Source organism: Lithobates pipiens, unplaced genomic scaffold, assembly GCF_037356315.1.
Source record: "Lithobates pipiens isolate NorthernLeopardFrog02 unplaced genomic scaffold, aLitPip1_a1.2 Scaffold_8, whole genome shotgun sequence".
Classification (NCBI taxonomy): domain Eukaryota; kingdom Metazoa; phylum Chordata; class Amphibia; order Anura; family Ranidae; genus Lithobates; species Lithobates pipiens.
In genome coordinates, this window is record NW_027507903.1 from 335,288,175 (window position 1) to 335,304,120 (window position 15,946).

Here is a 15,946-nt window from a genome sequence, read left to right on the forward strand (position 1 = left end):
GAATTTGAATTGGATGAATAGGCAAGTTTTTGGACCATGCATAATTCTGTGTGCAACCTTTAGCCCTGGCCAGCACAATCAGAAAAGGCAGTAATGGGAGAAGGGAGGTGCTGGTTAACCCAGTAGCCTCACTATAAAAGGCTTAGAGCACTTGTTGCTGATCATCTGTTCGGGGACTTGCCTTTTGTGCACAGCATTATACATAAACAAAAAAGAGGGCACACTATTATTCAGATTCTCTGCACTGTCTTATCCCCATAACAAAAATAAAAATTAGGCATAGACCAATCAGGCCTGTTCTCACAGATGCCAAACTGTCCAGCTTCTGGCCAATTTTTACACATTGGTATGTGAGGGCTGACATTCTTATTTTTGTCAGGAAATCTGCCTGTTTCACGTCTTAACTTTTGGGCCTGTTCCAGTTGATTGCAAAATGTTCCCAATGCTGGCTGATTTTCTATCAAACCACTGGTCAAATGTACCAGGCCTTTATGAGAACAATGATGTTAATTTTCTGAAGGCAAATGGGCTATGCACTGCAAGTGAAATTGCTCTAGATCTGAGAGGGAAATCTGATATAAGCGAAAGCTCTGCTGATGTCTATCATCCATTAAGGGGCGTAGATAAGGGGGGAGTCAGGGATATTTAAACCCCACAAGAGCATCCTGGCAAAATGCCCAGGCAGTGACCCTGCTGCTGTGCTGCTCAGCTTCAGCAACCGCACAGTATAAGTAATCAAGAGTTTCGGAGCGCAGCAGCCAGTCACCCTTCTATTGTGCCCAATCCCCATCAGTTTAATAAGTCATCCTTTCCGAAAGGCATTAAATTCCTGCGAGGTCCGGATGCTTGCAATACCTTCAAACAGGACTGAAACTGAGGTCTGGCAAGTGAAGAGGCATAAACTTTCTGTTTGGGGGAAGGAGGGTACGAGAACTCCTGCCTGTGGGAGTTTCTTTTGGAAGGGAGGTTAAGGAAAGATAGGTGGGTTTGTTTTTGGAGAAGGGGGGATTTTTTGAAGAGAAGGGATGGTTAATAGCAGGGATTTGCTTCTGGGAGGGAGTTTGATTGAATGAAGGGAGAATTTCTTCATAATTTGGAATCTTTGCTGGGGGGGGGGGGGGGGTGTTGACTGAGGGAGATATTTTACCTTGGGGATCAGTTTAGAGACAGGGGGATTAATTTTGGGGGGGAATATTTGAGGGAGGGAGATATTTTTCAGTGGGAATCTTTGCTTGAGGAGGGAAAAAGGGGGGGGGGGTTCTTAGGAGGGAGACCACCCCCCCATGCTCACTGGAGCACTGGGCTGTGGAAGGGTCAGCTGACTCAGGATCTTAGCGTCTCACTGTGAGGCTGAGACAAATGCCGGTCCAGGGATCTGGGTGAATCCCGACTTAAATGTTGGGGTCTTTCCCCAGCCTGGACCTGTTGAGTGATGTAGCAGCCTTTATCCAGCTGCCAGCTAAAGACAGATCACAGAAGTGCAGAACAGACTGCCAAATGACCAAAATGGTATGGCATCCCTTCAGAGCACATGCCTGGGTGATGTCACCTGCTGCCTTCCCATGTTAATATATGATGTTTAGGAGATATTCACTGTACCTACAGCTAAACCTTATTATAGGCATACCTGCAAGTACAAGTTCAAACGCTGGGTTTACTACAGTTTAAGACTGAATACGAGCCAACCTTATTGACCAGGTGCACCTGTGGTAGGTAGTGCACTATTTTTTTATTTTTTTAATCCCTTAAAACATTTCGGACGGGGGCGTGGTCGGCCGGGACCGAGGACGGCCGCTTTTCAGCAGAGCTCTGCCAGGCCTCCGTTAATCTGGTGCCATCCTCCGCTCCAGACCGCCCTAAGTGCTCAAAAACCACCTCATCCTGCTCCTCGGACACTTCTCCACAGGTCAGGGCACATTTGACCGATATTTTCCGCTCGGAGACCGCAGGATTCAATCCGTTCCGGCCGGTGGAGGCAGCCGCGCCGGGCGCCATCTTGCGGCCTACTAGGCCTCAATAATCCCCGGACATTCCTGCGGAGCTGCCCGGCGGCGGAACCAGACATCCCGGAGGGGGCATACTCGGCCGCCGCACCGCTGCACCCACTGCACCGCTGCACACAGGAGGCTCCTGGGACCCCCTGTCCTGCACCCCTCCGGCCTGGTGAGTCCCCTGTGGGGATATTTTAACTTTCTTTTGCATGCTCCCCTCCAATTCTCTCTCCGCCCTTCCCACACCGTCAGGAGGATTCCTTGCTGGTCCACCCCTGGGGGTTTATGAGGACTGGTTCGCTGCTATCCTTATACCATTGCATCAGGCAACAATAATCTCTGGCAGCACCCTCCGGGCGAGACCCTGGCTTTGGCCTATATTGGTTCCTGGTGGCCATCTTGCTACACCCTGCTACACCCAGGCTTTCACAGCTCCCATTGCCAAAGCTCCACGGGGTGAAGGGGTTAAAACAAAAACAAGCCTCCTGACATTGACTGCACCTGTCGCCAGTAATTAATATGTCCACGATCAACTTTAACCACCGTGGCTCCTAAATGAGTTAGGGGGCCCATCTACTCTCCACGACCTCCGCTAAACAACACTAGCTACTGATAGATCCGGGGGTAAGCTTTTCTTATCTCTACAGTACCAAAGCACCCCATGGGGAAAATCGGTCAGCAACAGGAACATTACAAACATATCCCTGAAAAACAACAGACAGGGCCTATTATGGATCGTTTGGTCACCAGATCTCAACTTGCGCCCTCTCATTCTCCACGGGATCCCTTCGCCATTATGGATTCAACTCTGGGGATTGAGGGCTCTGGCTCCTCCTCGGCTAATGCTTTCCAGGCCCCTGACCCGGGTCCCCCCTCGGTGCAGGGGTTCCTTACCCCTGCTATCTTGGATGCCAAATTGGACGCCAAATTGCACCTTTTGCTTCAACAGATCACGACTAATGTCTCGGCCGAGGTAAATAAGCTTGCGGTGGAACTGAGAAAGGAGATCAACCAGCTGGGTGAGCATACAGACACACTTGAAAATAAGTTTGACGAGATGGTTAGCTATGTCCAAGCCGTTGAAGAAGACAATCACAACCTCCGCCTCTCTGTCTCCCAACTACAGCTGCAACAGGAGGACCTGGAGAATAGAGAGAGACGCCAGAACTTACGCTTTAGGGGTATCCCGGAGACTGTGGGTGACTCTGATCTACGTTCTTACCTCCTGGGCCTCTTTAACACCCTGGCCCCCACGGTCGTGGACATAGACTGGCGCCTTGACAGAGCACATCGCTCCCTGGCCCCCAAACCTCCTGCTGGAGCCAGACCCAGGGACGTTGTTGTCCGATTTCACTTCTTTGAAAGCAAGGAGGCACTGATCCGCTCCACACGCAATAAACCTCAAATAACCTACCAAGGGGTGAAACTGCAAATTTTCAGTGATCTTTCTCCCATCACTCTGGCAAAACGTAGGAACCTCCGGCCGATCACCTCCCACCTGCAACACCACAAGGTCCCATACTTCTGGGGGTTTCCCTTTCGCTTGATGGTGTCAAAAAACGGAACTCAGCACGTCTTACGGGACCTTCCGGAAAGCGAAACCTTCTTAAAGAACCTTGGTCTTCCTTCACTTCCTGAGGAGGACATACATCCCGCCGAAGTCCAGATTCGTCCGTTACCCAACACTCCAAGCCGCATCTGGACGCCCGTGCGAAGCAAGACCAGGAGGCACCTCTCTACACCTCAGCACCCACGGTTCTCCAAGCAACCTCCCTGAACCCTCTCGATACTTCTCTTGTGGTTCAGTTTATTTGCTACTTTGACCCTCTAATTTTTCCCTTCCTTCTGTGTATGGGAAGGGAGAAGTTCCTGTTGCTGTGGCATCAATCAGTCTGTCCTTTGCCTTGACTCGTCAAGCTGGGACTTTTTTTCCTCACCCCATGGTGCTCCGTTTGTTTGTTTGTTTTTTCTACGAGAACTATAGGAGGTAAATGTTATTTGTTCATCTACGAATTCATAAGGAGAGTTGATGGCCCTTCCATTTTTTCAGTCCGACCACCCCTGGTATTCGTCCGGCCATGACCCTCTTGACCTGGGTTGACTCCCTAGGTCCCCTGAGGCACATGACGCCCTCAGGTCATGCTAATGTTTTTTTCTTTTTTTTTTGCTCTTTTTATTTTTCTTTTTGTTGTTTATTTCTTGTTGTTTTTGTTACTGTATTTTACTAATGTTTTATGTTCTACTGTATCCACTTGTAGAGCTCAGTTTCATTATTCTCCTATGCACTACAAAGGTTGGTTAGGCCTTAGGCTATCCTGGCTTTGGGTGCTCCTATTTTTTTCTCATTTCTGGGGTATATCTGATGCCAAAGTCGCATTTTCTTCAATGATACCCCGGTATAATGTTGTTTACTATAGGTTGTGCCAATACTCCCAGGTACTTACCATTGCTTATCTTCATAACGCACCCTTATGGCTTTAAAAATCCTGTCCTATAACGTTAAAGGCCTAGGTTCCATACGTAAGCGCTGGTTGGCCCTGAAGGAATTCAGGTCCTCCGGTGCGGACGTGATTCTGCTGCAAGAAACTCATTTTAGAGCGGATGGCTCCCTTAAGTTTGCCTCCAAACATTTCCCTTCCTCCTTCCTGGCCTCTGACCCCACAGGCAAGTCAGGGGTTGCAATTTTGATTAAGAAGTCGTGCTCTATTAAGGTTACAAAATCCCATGCAGGCCCCCATGGCAGGTACCTAGTTTTAGAATGTCAACACTTGAGCACCTCCCTGACCCTTGTCAACCTGTATGCCCCTAATGTTGGGCAGCTTGACTTCCTTAGTACCCTTCTTGACTCCCCTCATTGCCCATCCCAGCCTTTCATGATAGTTGGGGGGGATTTTAACTTGGTCATGTCTCCCTCCAGGCATAGGAAAACTCTGTTCACATCCACACCCTCCAGGAAGTTGGCTTCCCAAGCCACCTCATTCCACCAGCTCATCAGGTCCCACCGGCTCTTCGACTCATGGAGGATCAAGCATCCCACAGCTCAGCAATTCACCTTTTATTCTCCAGCCCATAAAATGTACTTGATCACTTTCTTATATCCGCCCCTCTCATCCCACACGTGGTCGACTCTGAGGTGTTACCGATTACCTGGTCCGACCATGCTCCCATTACCCTAAACCTCTTGCTCACTCAGGCTTATCCTAGATCTTGTCACTGGAGGCTTAACAGCCACCTCTTACATTCTGAAAGCTCCCGCTCGGTGCTTGCGAAGAGCCTCACAGAATTTTTTCAACTGAACACAGGGTCGGTCCCGGATTTTTCCACCCTGTGGGAGGCCCATAAGGCCGTCTTCAGAGGCGCTTGCATTGCAGAGAGCTCTAGATTGAAGAGGGATAGGTCCGCACTTATCCGATCACTAACCTCTGCTCTTCTCACGGCTTTGCGGAAGCTCCTGGCCGCCCCCACGGTGGAAAGGCTCCGGAGGGTCACTCTCCTTAGGGAACAGATTAAAACAGCACAACACAACCGGGCAGCCAAATCGCTGCTTTGGATGAGGCAGAAATTCTACGAATTTTCCAATAAACCTCATACAATGCTAGTCAACAAACTGCGTCCACGTGCATTCAATTCTTTTCCTGAGCCTCTTTCCCGACCTGACGGATCTAGGACCTACTGCCCTCATGAAATTTCAAACATTTTCGGTAAATTTTACCATAAACTCTACAACTGTCTTTCCCCGGAAAACCATTTTCACTTTACTCAAGAGAAATTTAGAGCCTTCTTCTCCAATCTTAAACTCCCCAAACTCTCGTCGAGCGATCTAGAGGCCCTTAATAAGGTGGTATCGGCGGAGGAGCTTTCTGACGTAGTGTGGGATCTTCCATCGCATAAGACACCTGGCCCTGATGGACTTCCCTATTTCTACTATAAAACCTATCTAGACATTTTAGGACCTCACCTGCTCACTTTATTTGATACTTTACTACAGGGGACCCCTCCCCATCCACATTTCTCACACTCCTTCATCTCAGTGATCCCCAAGCCGGGTAAGGATCCCTCCATCCCAGATAATTATAGGCCCATAGCCCTTCTGAATTCTGACTACAAAATATTTACTAAAATTCTTGCCTCCCGGCTATCGGTTCTTGCCCCCAAACTTATTCACAGAGATCAGGTGGGGTTTGTGCCTGGCAGACACGCGGGTGACAACACCCGCCGCACGATCAACCTGGTCGATCTTCTGGATAGGACCAACACACCAGCACTCCTACTTAGCTTAGACACCCAAAAGGCCTTTGATAGGCTCAGCTGGCCTTATATTTTCGCCACGCTCAGGGTTTATGGGTTTCGGGGACCCTTTTGGAGGGCAATGGAAGCTTTATACTCAACGGTCACTGCCCAGGTACAGATGTCGTCCTTTCTGTCGCCTCACTTCCCCCTGTTGAATGGTACTCGGCAGGGGTGTCCTCTATCTCCGCTAATATTTATTTTATGTCTGGAACCCCTGGCCGAGGCTGTACGCTCTCATCCAGATATCCGTGGGTTGGTGATGCGACAGGGAGAGTACAAATTATCACTTTTTGCTGACGACGTCTTGCTAACTATTACCAATCCACAGATATCCCTCCCCTCATTGCACAAGCTACTAACATCTTTTGGGGGTATTTCTGGGTACAAGGTTAACACCTCTAAAGCCCCGTACACACGAGCGGACTTTTCAACATCCAAAGTCTAACGGAATGATTCCGTCAGACTATTCGATCGTGTGTGGGCTGCAACAGACTTTTGATTCGCAAAAGTCTGACAGACTTTAGAAATGGAACATGCTTCAAATTTTTCCGCCAGAACTCTGCCGGACCCAGTTCCTACCGAAAAATTTGCTCGTGTGTGTGCTATTCCAACGGACTAAAACCGACGCTAGGGCAGCTATTGGCTACTGGCTATGAACTTCCTTATTCGAGTTCAGTCGTATGTCATCACGTTCGAATCCGTCGGAGTTTGGTGTGATTGTGTGTGGCCAAGTCCGCTCATTCGAAAAGTCCGTCAGAACTCTGTCGGAACTCCGGCAGAACTCCGGCAGAACTCCTTCGGAAGTCTGTCGGACATAAGTCTGGTCGTGTGTACGCGGCATAAGACTGAGGCCCTCCCCATACACATCCCTGCCACACAACTTTCTAGACTAAAAGAATCTTATTCCTACAGATGGTGCAGTGATTCACTCAAGTACCTGGGGGTTTTTCTGACCCCTTCTTATTCCCACCTGCTCCGTGCAAACTTTCCTGCCCTGTTTCAGGATATAAATAATTCACTACTGACCTGGTCTAAATACCCTATATCCCTGCTGGGCAGGGTCAACCTCCTTAAAATGTCAGTCTTGCCCAGACTGCTCTATCACTTTGAGACACTGCCAGTTGCCGTTCCGTCCCCTCAGCTTAAACTTCTCCGATTACCTTTCCTTAAATTTATTTGGGCTGATAGGTCTCATTGCTTTGCCAGCTCTGTGGTGTTTGCGCCCGCGGGTCGGGGGGGTTGGGTGCTCCGGATATTGTGAAATATTATCAAGCTACCCATTTACAAATTATTGCTACCTGGTCCTCTCTTAATGCCACGAGTTGGTGGGCTACTATTGAAAAGGGGGTCCTGTATCCGGTTCACCCATGCTCCTTGATCTGGGGTGCACCATCCCCACTGCCCTCTACCCTTAGACGTCAATGTACGGCCCCAATGTCATTTACCTTGGACTTGTGGCAAAAGTGTAACAATAAGTACTCCCTCTCTTCGGCCTGCCCCCCCCCTCACAAATGTCTTATTTAATCCTACTATCCCTGATGCACTGTCCATGGGTAGGATTTCCCCGTGGCTAGATCCCCCTCTTTTCCAACTTAGAAACCTGGTACACCCTGTCTCCCGTAGACTCCATGCCTTTGAGACCTTGCGAGAAAAATATGACATTCCCAAACATTCGTTTTACTTCTACCTACAGGTGAGACACTTCTTTAACTATAAATCTCCGACCTTAACCCTTGACACCCCCACAGCTTTTGAGCATCTCTGCGCTCAAGGCCCACGTCAACCTAATTTAATTTCCTCTATTCACCGAATCCTCCATGAGTCGACCCCTCTAACCGAATTTACGCATCTGTATATGAGTAGATGGTCTGAGTTGTTGGACAAACCTGTCTCCCTGCAGACGTGGGATAGGATTTGGTCCTCTACTTTCAAATCCTCTAAGTGTGTCACGCAAAGTGAAACAGCAATAAAAATCCTTATGTTTTGGTATAAGACCCCCGATGTCATCCATAAATACGATTCCTCAGTCTCGCCATCTTGTTGGCGATGTGGACTTGACATTGGGTCATTGTTCCATATCTTCTGGCCATGCCCTTTGATACGGCCTTTCTGAATAGCAGTGGGGTCTTTGGTGGTGGAGGTGACGGGGGTATCCCTCCCGATTGATCCCCTACATTGCTTGCTGGTTCTGCCTATACCAGGTATACCTAAAAACACCAGTCGACTGGTTTCCTACATTTTACTTGCTGCTAAGAGGCTTGTCCCATTGTGTTGGTTGTCCAGTGCAACTCCCCCCTGGCCTAGGTTACTCCAACTGGTGTCTGAAATTAGGAGAATGGAGTATTTGACAGCCTCGGTGCATGATTTGGTTCCTCAGTTCGATAAAGTGTGGGAACCCTGGGATCGATCAGCATATGGGGCCCCCCCTGCCGGTACATCCATCTGACTGCAGCTACCGATCGGGGCCCTTTGTTGATGGCTACCGTCCCCCCCCCTTCCCTATTCAGTCCTCCAGGTAACCTGTGCCCTCCCCTCCCGGGGACATACTATGCTGACCATGTGAATGTTCAGATTTTTTGCCTTTCTCTTTTGGCCTCCGGCCTCTTGTTGTTCAGAATAGTTTGTTTGATTTACATTAACTGTTTGTTATTTATAGTACGAGATACGGATACGCAGTTCACCCTTGTGCCTCCGTCTGTGGACATTTTTCTCTGTCTGTTGTAACTTATGCCTTACAGCTTGATCTATATCTCTCTTTATTTACTGATTCTTCCAATGCTCTAGTGTATTGTTTTTGTTATTGCTTTGAAAATTAATAAAAATTACAATTAAAAAAAAAAAAAAAATTCTTAGGACACTGTTTTACTGCCTACCACAATATGTTGCTTCTTGCACCTGCTCAGGTTGCACAGTAACATTAGCTAAAATCTAGTCTTGGGTCTCATTCACACATCCAACATTACCATGGTCCAGCAAGTATATGCCAAATACCTGCACCTGGGATCTCAAATGTTCCAATCTCTGCTCAACATGTACACCTGAGTGACGGGCTGAAAACAGCAAAGGTTGTGTGCTGCTGTAAACATGTATGCACATGTATCTGCAGATCCAGTGGTTAACTGCAGGTAGGGATACATGTTTGCCCTTGGACAAAATCTCTGCATCCAGGGTAGGAAACTGGTCCCTAACAGCAGGTAACCACTTGATGTGCAGATACTGTACATGTTAACATCAGTGGGCAGCCCTGGCTCTTTTCATCTCATCACTCAGGTGTATAAAACAAAAATTAGAACGCCTTGGATCCTGGCTGTAGGCATTCATGGTATATTTGCCATTTAGAATTTTTTTTTTTTTTTTAGTTCGATCCAACAGGCTGAATGAAAAAAACAAAAAAAAAAACTGGGGAGCTCATGAGAAGCTATCTGTACTAATGATGTTATTAAAGTGGTTGAAACCCTTACAACACACTTTGACCTACATGTAAGCCTAGATTAAGGCTTACCTGTAGGTCCAAGAAATATCTCCTAAATCTACACGGTTTAGGAGATATTTGCCGAAAGACAGGCACCGCTGTCAGCAGCGCGCAGGCGTACTGAGCGCGGCACCATCAATGACGAAGATGCCGCGCGTGTCGGCTCCCGTGCGCATGCGCGGGAGTGACGTCATTGCGGCTTCGCCGAATGACAGCGGCAGAGCAGCGAGACCCCACCGAGAAGATGGATGCGCCGGACTACAGGGGACAGCGGTGACATTGCTGGCTCCTGTGTCAAGTAAGTGACACATAATGGGCTATTATGCGATGCATAGTAGTCCATTATGCTTTGCCTTTGCAGGGAATGAAAGAGGAAGTAAATTCATCAGGGTTTACTTCCTCTTTAACATGATCTCCCCGCAAAGCTACTGTGTTCTGAGAGAAGGACCCCCCACAACCAGAACATGTCTGTCAGTGCTTGCAGCCATTGAGAGTATTGATTGGATGCTGGATGGCTGTTGTACTGGAAACAAAAGTGAGTACACCCCTAAGTGAAATTGTCCAAATTTGGCCAAATTATCCACTTTCCCTCCCCAGAGTCATGTGACTCATTAGTGTTACAATGTCTCGGGTGTGAACGGGGAGCAGGTGTGTTAAATCTGTTCAACATGGCACCTCATGGCAAAGAACTCTGAGGATCTGAAAAAAATAATTGTTGCTCTACATAAAGATGGCCTAGGCCAGTGGTCATCAACTCTGTCCTCAGGGCCCATTAACAGGCCAGGTTTTATGTATTGCCTTGGGGAGATGCAGACTAGAATACTGCAATCACTGAGCAGCTAATGATATCACCTGTGATGTATTTGAGTTATCTTGCAAACCTGGCCTGTTAGAGGGCCCTGAGGACAGGGTTGATGATCACTGGCCTAGGCTATAAGAAGATTGGCAATACTCTGACACTGAGTTGCAGCACAGTGGCCAATACCATATAGCAGTTTAACAGGACAGGTTCCACTCAGAACAAGTGTTGCCATGGTCGACTAAAGAAGTTGAGTGCACGTGCTCAGCGTCATATCCAGAGGTTGTCTTTGGGAAATAGATGTATGAGTGCTGCCAGCATTACTGCAGAGGTTGAAGGGGTTAGGAGTCAGCCTGCCAGTGCTCAAACCATACGCCACACTGCATCAAATTGGTCTGCATGGCTGTCGCCCCCCTCTTCTAAAGATGATCCACAAGAAAACCTGCAAACCATTTGCTCAAGACAAGCACAAGGACAATTAAGGACATGGATTACTGGCACCATGTCCTGTGGTCTGATGAGACCAAGATAAACTAATTTGGTTCAGATGGTGTCAGGCATGTGTGGCAGCAACCAGGTGAAGAGTACAAAGAAAAGTGTGTCTTGCCTACAGTCAGGCATGGTGATGGGAGTGTCATGGTCTGGGGCTGCATGAGTGCTACCGGCACTGGGGGGCTACAGTTGAGGGCAGCATGAATGCCAACATGTACTGTGACATACTGAAGCAGAGCATAATCCCCTCCCTTTGGAGACTGGGCCACTGGGCAGTATTCTAACATGATAATGACCCCCAACAAACCTCCAAGGTGACCACTGCTTTGCTAAAGAAGCTGAGGGTAAAGGTGATGGACTGGTCAAGCATGTCTTCAGACCTAAACCCCATTGAGCATCTGTGGTGCATCCTCAAACGAAAAGTAGAGGAGCACAAGGTCTCTAACATCCACCAGCTCCATGATGTCATCATGGAGGAGTGGAAGAGGACTTCAGTGGCAACCTGTGAAGCTCTGTTGAACTCTATGCCCAATAAGGTTAAGGCAGTGCTGGAAAAATATGGTGGCCACACAAAATATTGACACTTTGGGCCCAATTTGGACATTTTCGTTTAGGGGTGTAATCACTTTTGTTGTAAGTGGTTTAGACATTAATGGCTGTGTGTTTTTATTATTTGGCAGCAAATGTACACTGTTATACAAACTGTACACTCACTATTTTACATTATAGCAAAGTGTAATTTCTTTAGTGTTGTCACATGAAAAGATATAATAAAATATTTACAAAAATGTGAGGGGTGTCCTCACTTTTGTGAGATACTGTGTATATAAATATATATTGCTCAGACAAATTATGCCTCCACTGAGGCTGCTCCTAAAAACTGCAGTAGGGAAAGGGCAACTCCCTAACCTGTCATTTAAAGGATTTGTGTATATTCCATGTCATCTTCAAAGCTATATGAAAAAGTATTGCCTCCTGATTGTACTTTTGTGAGGGGGGGATTGACACAGTCTCCCATAGCAATGCTTGGCTTTCCACGCCTTTTTTTAACAATCTTGCCTACTAGCTCTACAAAATGCAGGACTTGAGTATCAAGATCTACCGACTTTAATATAACTCAAACAAAGTTTGGATTTGCTATTAATTTTATGTGATCTGATGAACTCCAGGCAAATCTAATTTTACAGAATTTGCTCTTCCCTATTGAGTAGCAGAAAATTCTGATTGTTGATGTCTTTGAAAACATTTATAAATAACACTTTTAATAAATACTTAAATGCTAAAATAAATTTTGTGAGCATTTTTTTATACAATAAATCATGATGATAGCAGATGATGTACATGCTGTGCTTGATCTAGTGAAAGAAAACATTAGCTATAACTCTTTTCTATTGCCTTTATAATGTCATCTTATAGCATAAAGTTTCCCTCTATTTATGCTAAAAAAAAGTACCCCCCATCGTTAAATAGAAAGTATCCAGAAACATTGGGCTTTAAATACTTTGAACTGGGAAAACTCTGTGTTGTATATTATGTACTGCAGACTGCTGCACACTGTATAATTTGTTGATTTTCTCTACTCCACACTGCTATACATTGCATACTCTTGACCAGTCAGCTTGATACTCTGTGTTCTACATTACATATTCCACCATGCCTGTTACTAGTCTGCTACAACTACTTTTTTTTTTAAAAACATAAGCTTTTTAAGTTGGTTTAATTATGCATGTCACCATCTTATTTTGTTTGCAATTTTAACACAAACGGTAATTCAAACAATAAATTATACAAATGCAAATTATACACATTTCGGCAAACAGACTGCAAAAGAAAAAATAAAATGTTTAAGATTTGCTTGATCTTCTTGTCAGGATTACAATTCGGAAGCCATTTCTATAATTGGTCTACAACAGAACTTTCTGAATAAATATTTATTAAAATAGTCGAGGCGTGATTAGCTTTAATTTAAAACGAGTGATGCTCTAATGATGTTTATCATCCTTCTTCAAACCAGCTATTTACTTATGTGTATTCTGTAATAAATCCTTTGTAAAACAAATGATGATACCTGGCATTGGACCTACAATTTTGTCAAGCCCAAATTCCCAGTCAAAGCTGAACTCCAGGCTGAAATAAAAGGCATAAATAATTAGAGCTTTGTATCCAGGAATACATCATTAAACATATGTTTAAATGCAGGTAAGGCAAGTACCTGAATTTGACCTGGCACCAGTCACTGGCAATCATATCCCCAGTACTGCAGAGCTCAGGCTGGAAGTGGGAAAAGCAGCACCAGGAGCCAGTTAGTTGTTCAAATGCTATCCAATAACATGTTGCTAGGAGCAGAGATCATAGGGATAACTCACCAATCTGAAGCTTCCCTTGCTGTTCAGTCACAGGGTGGGAGAGGGAAAAGAAGTGTGTCATTTAGCTTTAGCAGAGGAAAAAGTGATTTTTTGCTCTGCCAGATAAGGCCGTGCAATGTAACAGAGCTAGGTCAATTTCAGAAATAAATGAACAAAAATACACATTGTTTGGCAGGTAAAAGTTCCTCTATACAAATGTGTATTTATGGAGTTGGAGTTCAGCTTTGAAGTGTATGAAAAATGTAATGTGTTTTTAGTTTTTTAATCATTTTTAACCACTTCAGCCCAGGAAGATTTTACCCCCTTCCTGACCAGAGTACTTTTTACAATTTAATCACAAAAAGCAAAATGGCGCTGCTAAAAAATTGCATAGGTGTCACCTAAACATAACAATTTATAAATTGATATATGACAGTGGGAGATCTACCGTATATGGGACAGTGAGAAATATATGACGGTGAGTATACATGTAGTGTAAAAAATCGTATGCAAAAGCCAATGAGATCAGAAAGGAAATAAAAAACCTTGTTCACAGCTGAGAAGTGTAAGTATCCACCATAGGATTCTGTGCAACAAACAAGGTGACCTATTACATATACATTTCCTTGCAAAAGTATTCACCCCCCTTGGCTTTTAAGGCTGCTTTCACACTGGGGCGGGAGCGGCGTCGGCGGTAAAGCGCCGCTATTTTTAGCGGCGCTTTACCGTCGTTTTAGCGGCGGTCTGCGGGCGCTAGCGGGGTGGTTTTAACCCCCGGTAGCGGCCGAAAAAGGGTTAAACCCGCCCGCAAAGCGCCGCTGCAGCGGCGCTTTGCCGGCGGTATTGCCGCGGTGTCCCATTGATTTCAATGGGTAGGAGCGGTATAGGAGCGGTGAATACACCGCTCCTTCACCGCTCCAAAGATGCGGCTAGCAGGACTTTTTTCACCGTCCTGCCAGCGCATCGCTCCAGTGTGAAAGCCCTCCGGCTTTCACACTGGAGGGAAAGGGGCCGTTTTTTTTCAGGCGCTACACAGGCGCTATTTTTAGCGCTGTAACGCCTGAATACCGCCCCAGTGTGAAAGCAGCCTTACCTATTTTGTTATATTACAGCCTTAAGTTCAATGTTTTTTTTTTATCTGAATTATATGTGATGGATCAGAACACAACAGTCTAAGTTGGTGAAGTAAAATTAGAAAAAAATATGTACATAAAACAATTTTTCAGAAATAAAAAACTGATAATTGGCATGTGCATATGTATTCACCCCCTTTGTTATGAAGCCCATAAAAAGCTCTGGTGCAAACAATTACCTTCAGAAGTCACATAGTTGGTGAAATGATGTCCACTTGTGTGCAATCTAAGTGTCACATGATCTGTCATTACATAGCACACCTTTTTGAAAGGCCCCAGAGGCTGCAACACCTAAGCAAGATGCGCCACTAACCAAACACTGCCATGAAGACCAAGGAACTCTCCAGACAAGTAAGGGACAATGTTGTTGAGAAGTACAAGTCAGGGTTAGGTTATAAAAAAAATATCCAAATCTTTGATGATCCCTAGGAGCACCATCACATCTATCATCACCAAATGGAAAGAACATGGCACAAGAGCAAACCTGCCAAGAGACAGCCGCACACCAAAACTCACGGACCAGGCAAGGATGGCATTCATCAGAGAGTCGGCACAGAGACTGAAGGTAACCCTGGAGGAGCTGCATAGTTCCACAGCAGAGACTGGAGTATCTGTACATAGGACGACAATAAGCCATACGCTCCATAGAGTTGGGCTTTATGGCAGAGTGGCCAGAAGAATGCCATTACATTCAGCAAAAAACAAAATGGCACATTTTGAGTTTGTGAAAAGGCATATGGGAGACTCCCAAAATGTATGTAGGAAGGTGCTCTGGTCTGATGAGACTAAAATTGAACTTTTTTGCCATCAAAGACAATGCTGTGTCTGACACAAACCCAACACATCACATCACCCAAAGAACACCATCCCTACAGTGAAACATGGTGGTGGCAGCATCATGCTGTGGGGATGTTTTTTCAGCAGTAGGCTAGGATGTAGGTTCACCTTCCAGCAGGACAATGACCACAGACACACTGTCAAAGCAACCCTTGACTGGTTTAAGGGGAAACACGTAAATGTGTTGGAATGGCCTAGTCAAAGCCCAGACCTCAATCCAATAGAAAATCTGTGGTCAGACTTAAAGGAGCTGGAGCAGTTTTGCAAGGAGGAATGGGCAAAAATCCCAGTGGTAAGATGGGGCAAGCTCATAGAGACTTATCCAAAGCGACTTGGAGCTGTGATAGCCACAAAAGGTGGCTCTACAAATTATTGACTTTAGGGGGATGAATAGTTATGCACATTGACTTTTTCTGTTATTTTGTCCTATTTGTTGTTTGATTCACAATAAAAAAAATAAAAAAATCATCTTCAAAGTTGTGGGCATGTTCTGTAAATTAAATGATGCAAATCCTCAAACAATACATGTTAATTCCAGGTTATGAGGCAACAAAACACAAAAAATACCAAGGGAGGTGAATACTTTT